This window comes from Oxyura jamaicensis, chromosome 7 (genome assembly GCF_011077185.1).
Source record: "Oxyura jamaicensis isolate SHBP4307 breed ruddy duck chromosome 7, BPBGC_Ojam_1.0, whole genome shotgun sequence".
Taxonomy (NCBI): Eukaryota; Metazoa; Chordata; class Aves; order Anseriformes; family Anatidae; genus Oxyura; species Oxyura jamaicensis.
The window spans coordinates 2,811,443-2,821,912 of NC_048899.1; positions in this window are offsets into that span (position 1 = coordinate 2,811,443).

The following is a 10,470-nucleotide window of genomic DNA, read 5'->3' on the forward strand; positions in this document are numbered from 1 at the left end:
CCTGCCACAGAGCTGGTTTATTGAGTTTCGATGGATCACACTATTCATGAGACTTGGGTTTTGGTCATATTCGCCTGTACGTATCCTGGTATTTATAATAAATGCCCCATATTTATTTAGCACCTTTTCTCCTAATGCAAAATACATTAACATGTAATGTTAATGATATATTTCACATTACTAAATGACATATCACATGTCAATGATACATCACATTGTTTATTACTGCTTGAATTTCTGTGATAACTCTGAAATGCCAGAAGTCACTACTAGATTTTGAATCAAATTACCCAGTTAACACCTTAAAGTTCTTTTAAGAGTGTATCCATTTAATCATTTCTTTGCAATGCCTGTAGTGGAGAAAAACATCATCCCATTCTTGCCTGCTCTTTCGCAAAATCTTTGCATTTTGATTAAAGCTGAAACATGCTTCGTAACAAAATACTTGGACTCTTAGATTATCTGAAGTTGTAATGTGAGGAGGAAAAACATTTTTCTTTTTTAAGTCACATCATAATGAAGCAATGTGATCTGGCCACAAATTTTATTTATTCTTTCATAAAATAATATTAAAAAAAAATAAAATAGAAAAGACATTAAATATAAAAGTTCATCGAAAATGTGCTATTTTAAGAGGCTTATACATTTTGTCATTTATGTAGATTTAGACTTTCATTATGCTCTGTGGATTAGTGGCTGGGGCGGTTGCAGTCCCTTCCTGTGTGCCTCGGTGATGGAGGTGGAGATGGCAGACTTATGAGGAGCTGATATTAGCAGACTCGAGAAATTGATTCTGTGTGCCAGCAAGGACCTCAGGGCAGCATAGCTTTGGAAACTTGAATGCTATCGGCCTTGACAATGGTGGCATTGAGAGTTAAAACTATTAGGTTTTACTACCTGACAAATTCTGGCACAGAGAGAGTGTAAGTGCTTTAAACATGGTTATGTGAGACCAGATCTGTGTGTCTGTGGTGTGTGGTGCCTTATGGAAAGGGCCTAGATGCTTCCATAATTTCAGAATACTTTTTGCGATTCATGATTTGGTGTGGATTCACTGGATTTCAGGACCTGCAAGTATGTGTGCAGATGGTTCTGGAGGAAGGTGGTGACAAGCTTGAAAGCTGGTGCCAGGTTACATGGGAAATTCTGGTACAAATGCCATATGTACCCAGAAATTTGTGATTCAAGATGTGAATCTGTGATGTTTCATGTGGCATTCATAAGAGTGCTCCTTAGAAACAAACTGACCTTTCCTGAATGCCCTTCTGCTGTAATAAAACACCAGATCCATTGTGCAGAACAAGGAGGCTGTCTGTTGGTTTATTATTATTATTATTAAATATATTTTCTCTTTAAAGCTGACTAAGATCTGCAAAAAGAAAAAAAGGCATATTTTCCAGCTGCCCAAGGCCTACACACACACTGGTGACTTCCCTAAGAATAGAAGCAATCTGATAACTGAAAGAGATCAGATAATTATAGGATGTACTCATAATATCACAACCTCCTTTGTTTCTTTCTTCCCCCAACAATATTTATTCTCTTCCAGATGTTCACACAGAATATGGTTATGCTTAAATCTGGTTGTGCACTGGGCTAATCTCTTGTCTATAGATTTTTATGATACATGGCACGGGGACAGAATTACCAGATGTGCATGTATCAGAGAACACAAATTAATATGTCATCTGTTTGATTAGAGTGTGGGGACCAGGGTTACCCAATACTTCCATACTGCAGCTGGGTAGGAGCAAGTCTGGAAAACTGAAAGCTGCAGAACTAAGTGGAAGAAAAAAGACCATTACTGGAGCATTGCAATAAACTTCAGTGTGCTTCTTGCACTGTCAAGACGGTTCGAGGCTGTCTGAATTTTGTGAAGAGGATAAACGAAAAGGTTAATTACTATGTCAAGAATGGTAATTTATATCGGGACATAAGACTGCAGAGACATTCACTGTCCATCTGAAGAGCTATTGGACATAGGGGTGCATGATAAATAATGCACAATTTAACTTAGGGAGAAAAACAAAAAAAGCAACGAGAGACTTATACTACAGGTCACGTGGAGAGGTGTGCCAACCGCCCTAATCGTAGGGTTAGCACAGTCAGAGGAATAAGGGTAACAATAAATAAAATATGTGGGGAATGAGAGGTTGCCCCATTGGCCCAGAGCCAACCAGTAAGCTCTGAGCTGCTGGAAATATGGACACAGATATTTTTCCACTTTAAGGACGATGTCTTTTAACATTTTATTCAGGGCAGTTGTTATCTGGACAGAGGAGTCTGCATATGTTTTGGCTGTCATTGGCTGCACTGACGCATTCAGTGTAATTAAGAACCACAGATTCTTTCTGCAGAGCATACTAATAAATGTGTAGTTACATATAGGATTATAAATAAAAGCTGTGATTTGAGATTTAATCCCATAGCCATATTGGTAACTCTTACCTGTGTAACAGTCACTGCAATGCTGATCTTGTTGCAACAGCAGAACGCGATTTTTGCTCTGTGGCAGGGCACTGTGAAACTTTTTTCTTCTTTTGAGTAATTAATAAAGTCTGACAGATGTAGAAATCCTAATTCTCAGGCAATACTGTTTTCAGTTTAAACCAGGAAAGTGAACTCAGATAACCATGTGAATGTGGCATAGACAGCTAATTTCATATGTTAGGGCTCCTATAGTGTTAAAACAATTCAGAGAATGCATTAATGCTCCAGGCACATAACCCTTTTGCACAGAAGTAATTCTATCTGGTTTTGATGCTGCATAAAGGCTAGATTTATTTATTCATTTTTCAACTGACAACGTATTCTGATCTTTGAATGCTGGACTTCAGCATGTGATAGTGGACTGATAATTATTTTCAAACTGAAGAGGTCAAAATGCTTATGTGTATTATGATACTAGCTGCAAACCGCAGATTTAAAAAAAAAAAAAAAAAGAAAAAAAGAAAAAGCTTTTGTCTTGGAATGAGTTGGTGTATTTTGCAAAGGAAGAACATTATACAATAACTGCTCATTTCAGAAGTAATTAACCTTCTTATGCCATTTGCATTATTAATGTACTAGAATTATCATAATGTCCTAATGTATCTGAATTTCTATTAATGTTTTCTCTGCTAAATAAATAAAAGTGAATCAAGTAAAGAGATGACATTTGTTTTAATTGTTCATCAGGATTCTTTTTTCCCCCCTCATTCAAAGCCCTGATAGTTTGTTAAATAGAAACTCTTAAATGGATGGCATTTCATGATAGGTTTTGAACCTAATTATATCAAATGTCATAGTATTATTTATTTAAAAGGCTTTTCAAGATTACTGAACAAAGGAAAACATGTGTTTTCCTTTTAAAATGTTTACATTTATCTGGTCTTTTAATTTCTGTTCAGCATGTTCACAAATGGCTTTGAACACGCTTACTTCCAGAATGCTTAAAAGTGTGTCCTTTAGAGGTGGTTAGTCTTGTATCTCTGTTCGGTTTCTTTGATGAAAAGATCTCCTAGAGCTGGGATCTGAGTACCGCTGTGCTTATTCTGCAAACGTTGGTATGGTTTGCAAGTCTTGATGAGAATGAATGTCACAAAAGAAGTTATGACCACAGTAGTCTATGGCATTCAACAGGTTTGCCTTTAATTAGAAGACTCCAGCTGAATAGGAAAATCTAGACTTTGTGTAAGGCATGTATACCGTGGAGGGAAGAAACACATTCTCAGTATATTGGTTCATTGACTATAACCTGGGACTTCTACAGCTTTGTAGACTATCAAGAGGGTGGGAGAAGACCCTAAGGACTTCTGAGCATGTAGAAACAGCAAGACTGCTGCATCAACAGAATTGTGTGACAGGAGCAAGTAGAAGTAGATCTGTTTAATTGTCTTTGGTTCCAAAGTATTTGAGTTACTCTCTCAAGAACTGAGATATTCAACTATGACTTAAGAAAAACTAGGAAAAAATGAGAGAAATTATGATTCAATTTTTTAATCAATTTTCCAGAGTTTTTAACTGAAAACAGGAAGTATTTGGTTATCAGAAGCTAAAATTAATGATTAAAAAACTACTGAAAATACAATGCAAAAATTGTTTTAACAACAACAAAAAAAGGCAAGCAATAATGATTTAAATTATTTTTTTCTATAGAAAATAACCGTGGATTAGCGATATAATCGCTGTCCTTTGAAGACAATGATAAAGACTTCACCTAGCTCTACTGGCACTACCTAATGTGTAATTTCTTATGAATCCCTGGGGTTTTCACAGGAGGTAAGCAAAGAGAATTCAGGTGTTTTTAATCATTCTATAATGTCTGGCTCTGAATTTCCCTCTGGAAAAGCTCAATTAACTCTAAAACATAGAATCACTGCTTTTATTTTTTTTTTTAATTTTTTAATGTAGGTTTCTTGTACCATTAGAGAAACATTTTAATGCATGACCAGACTTCTCTTTTGGACACCATGGCATTTAATGAACCCTTGACAATATGTCTGACTTAAACAAAAACCCCAGCAAATTGTGAGGCTTCCATCTTCAGATCTATTAGACTATTAGAGTTCAATCCAGCTCATTTTTTATTTATTGTTTTATCCCCAGAGTATCTTTGGAGAGCAAGTCACTAACTGATTTTTCTCAGATTCTTTGTCAAATTCACACATTAAAATCTGAGAAGCTTCACTGATTTATACTTAGTTAAGTCATCCTTTCAGAATGATATGTGTTATGCCACTGTACACCAATGCAGTTGTGGTAAACATTTACTGGTGACAGCTGGACAAAATAATGCATTTTTTTTTTCCCCTCAATATTTTAGGAGTCCTTATTTGCTTTGAGATCTGAATACTTGCTTTATTTCTCAAACTAGAGATTGTAAAAAGCATGTTTAAGATCATATTTTTCAGCATTTTTATTTTGTGCAGAATATTTGACTTGCTACTGAGAAATACAGCTTGGACAGGCTCGCAGCTGTAGGGATCCTAACAGAGAAATGGATGTGGAGGTGCATGTGTAACTTTTAGTTTTAACATTAATGATAAGAAGTAAGTCAAACAGAATTCAGATGTCCAAATCTGTTACATTGCTAAAAGTGTTTTAACCGTAGTAGGTGTATGCATCAGAACACTTTATTTTTAAAATTCTGACTATTTCCATTTTTAGTTGCCATGCTGCATAAAAGTTATTTTTTCTACAATTCTCTAGTCCTTCAAGTTTTGAGCAAATGTTACACCCCAAAAGATTTGAACGAGAAAAACTGATGCTCTTTGTTGCCAGGTTTGAGTGCTGGGAAAAAGATGCCAGAATTCTTAAATAACCTCAGCTACCCTTTGCCTTTCAGCTCTAAACACTTGTATATAAAAATGTTGAACTTTTCACCAGGGGAAAGGTTCTCTTTCCAGCTCTGTCTCATGACTCTGCTGTGGTTGGGTGATAATAGGGCTGGCATATTTCTAAAATACAATTCAAAGCTACACAAGTTGACAGCCATCATTGGTATCAGTTTAAATCTCTGGTTAGGAACAAACAAATCGTTGGGGGCTGAGAGGGATGTTATTTGAACTCTTGTTAATTATTGCTTAAAGGGTTCTGCAAAGATCAGTGATTGTTTCCCTGCTTTTCTCCCCAAACTTCTTCAGTAATCTTTTAATTTCATACCTTTACCCTTTTACAGACCACACCAGAACCAAATGTCTGCTCTACTTAGAGCAGCTCTTCTTATAGGATTTTTACCTCAGCTATAACAAGATGACAATTATCTTCTAAAACAATTATTAATTAGCCTGCATGCATTGCAAGTAGCCTACAGATCTGTTCTTCAATATACTGCTAGCTTTACAGGCAGACTTTAGAGTGTCTAGGGTTAAAGATAATTTATATATCATGGTAGTCTGAATGGATGTAAATTGAGTTTAGCCACTTACTGCCGCATTCTGTAGGTTAGTATTGAGAGAACGTAGAGAAATAATGGCACTTTACACTTCCCCCTACTCTTCTTGAAGAAGAAATAATATCTGCAGGGAGAAAGCAATGGTTGGGGTATCCCAAAGCCTGCTGATCTCACACCAAACATTTGTTAAAGGTTGAATGCTTTGATATTTTATGAAGATGACCAGGGACCACCAAAATGTACACAGAATATGCATCGTTCCTGCTGCCTTGAGCTCTTACCCACAACTCTGGATCTAGCTTCAAGCTGCCTGTTACAATTTGTCCAACATTTTGTAGGGCTAGCTTTACAGTTTAAAGATGTCGACAGAGAAATAGAGAGAGGCAGGAAATGTATCTCTTTGTGGACAGGCCTGTAGTCAATATATCTGACTGATACACTTGCGACCATGGCATAATTCTGCAGAACATTTGATCTTGGGTTTGTTAGACCTCCAATGGAGAGAGCCACACGAAAAAAACTTGCACGCTTTTTTTTTGCCTCTTGTGTTTGTGCCCTTTCTCCTTCAAAGCAGACTGGCAACTGGAGAAGAACATGAAGAACCTGAGATTTTTATTTTATATTTCTCCATTTATGACTGCAATGGCAAATGCTTGGAGTTAAATATTTTTTATATATACTTTGATGGTAGCTATCATAAGAACAAAAAGGTAAAATATCACATTAAAAGAGAGAACTGAAGAACTGACTGTGTCCTGAACTTTAAAAGCACCCCAATTCTTTAGATTGCCTGAAAACATTTCAGACCCTTCCAAAACCATTCATAAATCCTGACATCTCCACTTATCTATAAGGTAAATGAAACTGCTTCTTAACTTACTATAGCCCATCATTTTCTTTCCCTGAAATCCAATTATTTTCAGATTTACAATGAGCAAAGTAGCTGTGTAATACCAGAAACATTACAAGTATTTCTAAATAACAGTTTTCCAAGGGTTGTAGATAACAATGGTATTTCTGACTTAGCAGACCTGAGATGGGAGTTCTAAGAACTCATATCAGAATACTTTTAGATCAACATTTTTAATTCTGAACCTTATCTGCAGACAGACTTTCTTTCAGAATCAGGACTTTTGAGAATTATTGTAAAAGGGGTAACATGAATGACGACTGAAAGAAGCAGTACGGAATAAAGCCAAACAATTTTTGTTTGGTTGAATTCTTTTTTTCAAGAATAAATAAGGTGAAATCTCCATAATCCGGGATGCCTGTTGTTAATGGAAGGCCTGAGGTAGATTATATTTTTGAAGAACTTGAATAGCATCCGGGATGCCTGTTGTTAATGGAAGGCCTGAGGTAGATTATATTTTTGAAGAACCTGAATAGCAGGACACTTGGTCAACACATACCACTTCAGGATTTAAATTATCAGGGCTGAAACAATGAGGATTATTTTTGCACTGGAGCTTATCATCACACCAGGAGTATAAAATATATACTTTAAAGTATAAAAGCACCACTAATGAAATGTTGATATCATCCTGATTCATTAGGGATGACTGCAGTTGTCACTAAGGAACCTTCCATTATATTCTGTGCGTTAGAGCTTTTTTTTTTTTTTTTTTCTTTTTTTTTTTTTTTTTTCCCTGCTTTATACAGATCTGTTCATTACTCCCCTGTTTTCTCCTTACTCTAAATTTCTAAATTTGAATGGATTTCGTGCCATCCTCTTCCATTTTCACACATCCAAATAGGTTTTGTCAAAGACTGTAGCAGGACAAACATGAAATCGAACTTCAGTTGAATCCCACATTTTGTCCATGAAGACACAAATGAAAAAGCATTGCTTTAGAAGCACCATAAGTGTCTTTTAGTCAAATTGAGAAAAAAGACATACATGCATTATCTATTAATCTAATAGTATTTAGCCTAATCTAATTTAGGAATGGATACAATGCTGAAGAAAGAAAGGACATCTCCATTGATTCTGAATCTCCAGGAAGCATTGATTTAGAAAAACATGTAATTTTCTGTCATCAGATTTGGGGATAAAGGTCTGAACCATCCTTTGTAAATCACTGTAGGTGTATTACTTTATGAATTGCAATTGTTTGCTTTAAAACAGATGGTGCTCTGAGATTTCCAGAAGGTGTAACGTGAATCTAAAATATTTATTTTCCTTGTACAGATAAACTAGGCTAGCATATCTGAAAGGCACTCTTTCTATTCTGGTTTCAAGAGTGAGAACATCACATATTTGCTATGGGTTTGTGCAGGCTTACTGTTCAGTGACAGAGATGTTCTTGCTTCTCATCCTCAAAATAAAGATAATGAGGGTAGAAAACTGTAGAAGGATGATTCCTTTCTTTCACCCCCTGGCAGATCCATATATGTCAAGATACCTGCTTACTGAGACATGAAGATACCCCTCAGAATATGCAGAAAGGTTTGACAGTCTGTTTTTCCTAAGCAGAGCAGCAGAATAAAGAAAATGGCTAATTAAATGTAGATTTCTTGACCAGACCGCTCATCCCTTGTTGTCTTCAGGGAATGCCTGTAGAATTGGTAGATTTAGCATGTTTATGCTGCAGGACTACGGAATCAGATTTTCCCGTCAATAGCAATAAGTCAGTAACCTTGTCTGCCAGCTACTGTAACAAAGCTGTACCAAAGGGGAAAGGACATGGAAAGCGTACTCTCCAGAGTCCAAATCACTTTGTATTGTTTGTTTGTGTTGTTCTTGGCCGTCCTCAGGAGTTTTATTTCAGTCCCTAAAGAGGTGCATTGGGATAACCAACAACCTCTCCTCCTCAAATAAATGTCCTGGTCTATGAATAATGTGACTTAAAATATCAGGAAAAATGGCTGGTTTTTTATTCACTTCATTTTTTACATTATGGACACGAGCTGCAGTTGGGAACATAGCTTTGAATTTATGGTAGTGAAATTAAAGCTGTCATGTTTTAAATGTGTGCAGATCTCTGAGCTGATGGATTGCTAACATATTTGCATATAATGAATATGAGATTACATAGATAATGGTAAGTATTTCCAGTTCAGGCTGATAGTTCTTCCCACTCTATCCTTCACTTTTCTTGTCTCTCTTCATATGGAGAGTAAAAATAGTGTGTGTTTGTTTGTTTGTCTGTTTTGGTGGTGGTGGTGTTTTTTTTTTTTAAAAAAAAAAAACACAAACAGACAAACAAACAACAAACCCTCACAATTCCATGTGCTGGATCAGAATAAAGGGAACATTAACTTTTAAATTTTACTCTTAAGTTATTTTCTGTTTTCCTCAAAGGGAAGAAAGAAATTCTACTCCAATGATGTATAACATTTTCTACCTTGTATGCAATGGGAGAAGAAATGGCCCAGAAGTCATCAAACTTTTTCTTTGACAGTCTATTAAGCTTCATTTCCTGTTTGAAATCTTAGCTAATTGTGTAATTATTAAAAAAATAAAAGGTAAACTAAAGTTTGACTACCATATGCTAAAGAAGCTTTGTATCTTTCATGCTTTTAATATCACCTGGTGATATAAGTTATGCTTTTGTATGAAAAAAAAATGGCTAAACCTTGATTTTGCTTGCCAATGCACTGTATTTTAGGCCTGCCAGGAGATATTTTGATTGCTTTGATCAAATATGAACAATTTAAACTACGGGTTTCCTATTTGCTTGTGGTCCCCATGTCTGGTCTGTTACTATTTGGCGATGTTCAGCAGCATCCCATGGGTGAGAACAGCACAGGTGTTTCTCAGCAATGTTTCTGGTGGTTTAGTGCTGCTCTGTAGCTTGCTTCCATGCACTGGCGAATATCGTCAAGTCAGCTTCAAAGCTGAGTCAGACTGATTTTGTGATCTATAAATCAGGTACGGATTTTCACCACCTTAGGAAGTTCTGTCTGGAAAGCTGTTTGGATGGACAGCTGTTCAACAGAAGACTGGCATAGCACACACATCAGAAGGAAAGAGCTGAATCCTTACAATGTATCTTTCTGCTAAATGATCTTTTGCTAAAGTGAACAAGAGAATTGTTTCAATTTCTGTCCACATTAGACTTTCTGTGCATAAGTTACTTGCAATTGTAATGAGGATGTCTGGTTATCTTAGCTCTCATACCATAGCTCTCTGTTATCCCATTACATACTTCCTCTGATTCCAAACAGTGCTTGTTGTGAGCCCTCAAGTGCTAAACATGTTTCTGACATGTTGCAACATAGCTGCCCTCAAGAGCTGAGACAGTCTGAGCATTTCAGTATCTCAGATGATCAGAGACTTCATTTTTGCAGAGACACTCAGTAAGAACGGTGATGGAAATCACTCAGTACATCCTTAGTACAGCAACGGCATTTTACTGACAGTGTATAAACAGATACGACACAGGCTCAAACCATTTTGAAAATACTTGTGGTCTGAATGTTTGAGCTCAGAGGGGATCAGTAATGAGATGCTTTAGAAAGGAGGGGCAAACAAACATGCTACACATTTGTGTTCCTCCCCTAGCTATTGATCGTGTGGATTTTTCAAGTGTGCACCAAAAATTATTTTCTGCTAACTCAAAACTGCTGTCACACAATGTTAACTAACCAAACCT